Raw genomic sequence first — 1,602 nt, 5'->3', positions numbered from 1 at the left:
TTCCTTGAAAGATCCCTTCTCTTGCCAGCCTTGTGCCTTTTTAAAGTTAGACGACCCTTTTATTCACTATCACCATATTTTGCTCAGTGGCTGGGGTCTGGGCGAGGGTTTTGGTGAATGTCTATTCTCCCAAAGTATGCTGCTCAAGTCCGTAGTTTCTCAAAATGGCTACACTTTATTCATAGCAAGAATTTGAACATTTGAATATCTACAGGAGGTCGGAGCTTCTCTTCCTTCCAGATCTCGCTTATTTCTCAGTCATGTGATCATACATCATTATTACACCAGCAGTTTCTGATATTAATCTTTTCCTCCATAGAGACAGGAGGAAAAGGGTAATGGTCGATTGATGTTTTGGTGACTGGAAGCTGTTTTTTAAAAATTAATTTACGGGATGTGGGTGTCGCTGGCTGGGCCATCATTTATTGCCCTTACTTAATTGCCCCTTGAGAAGGTGGTGGTGAGCTGCCTTCTTGAACCGCTGCAGTCCATGTCATGTAGGTACACCCATAGTGCTGTTAGGGAGGGAGTTCCAGGATTTTGACCCAGCGACAGTGAAGGAACGGCGATATAGTTCCAAGTCAGGATGATGAGTGACTTGGATTTGATCTTTTACCGATCTCGCCCCTTCAGGCGTAAACCTTGCTGGGGTGTCCGGTTTTCTTGGGCAGCAGCACAGTCTGGATGTTGGGCAGGACCCCACCCTGGGCTATGGTGACCCCTCCCAGCAGCTGGTTGAGCTCCTCGTCGTTGCGGATGGCGAGCTGCAGGTGGCGGGGGGGTGATGCGGGTGGTCTTGTTGTCCTGGGCCGCGTTGCCGGCCAGCTCGAGGATCTCGGCCATCAGGTACTCGAGGACAGTGGCCAGGAAGACGGGGGCTCTGGCCCCGGCCCGCTCGGCATAGTGAACCTTGTGCAGCAGCAGGTGGATACGGCCGACAGGGAACTGGAGACCGGCTCTGGAGGAGCCAGTCTTGGCCTTGGCGCGTCCTTTGCCTCCGGTTTTACCACATCCAGACATCTCTCCCTCAGAACAATCTTCTCCGACTGACAGCCAGAGAACTTCCAGGTGGTGGTGTTCTCATCCATATGCTGCCCTTATCCTTCTACATTCTAGCTGTCGTGGGTTTGGAAGGTGCTGTCTAAGGAGGCTTGGTGAGTTTCTGCAGTGCATCTTGTACATGGTACACACTGCTGCTACTGTGCATTGATGGTGGAGGGAGTGGATGTTGTGGATGTGGTGCCAATCAAGTGGGCTGCTCTGTCCTGGATGGTGTCGAGATTCTTGAGTATTGTGGGAGCTGTACTCATCCAGGCAAGTGGGGAGTATTCCATCACACTCCTGACTTGTGCCTTGTAGATGGTGGACAGGCTTTGGGGAGTCAGGAGGTGAGTTACTCACTGCAGGATTCCTAGCCTCTGACCTACTCTTGTAGCTACCGTATTTATATGGCTAGTCCAGTTCAGTTTCTGATCAATGGGAGACCCAGGATGTTTCCAGTGGGGCTCTGCAGGGTTCAGTACTAAGTCCCTTATTTTTTTGGAATATATCAATGCTATAGATTTATATGTAGAGGGTATTGTTAGGAATCTTGCATATGGT

The 1,602-nt window shown here is 50.3% G+C and overlaps 1 pseudogene; it reads right to left on the bottom strand.

Moving 5' to 3' along the window:
• Positions 1-629: 629 nt before the first annotated feature.
• Positions 630-1,020, bottom strand: LOC144683220 (histone H2A-like; annotated as a pseudogene).
• Positions 1,021-1,602: the final 582 nt, after the last annotated feature.

Source organism: Cetorhinus maximus, chromosome 8 (genome assembly GCF_964194155.1).
Source record: "Cetorhinus maximus chromosome 8, sCetMax3.hap1.1, whole genome shotgun sequence".
In the NCBI taxonomy this organism is placed as follows: domain Eukaryota; kingdom Metazoa; phylum Chordata; class Chondrichthyes; order Lamniformes; family Cetorhinidae; genus Cetorhinus; species Cetorhinus maximus.
The sequence above is the reverse complement of the archived record's forward strand: the minus strand, read 5'-3'. Positions and strand labels throughout refer to the sequence as shown.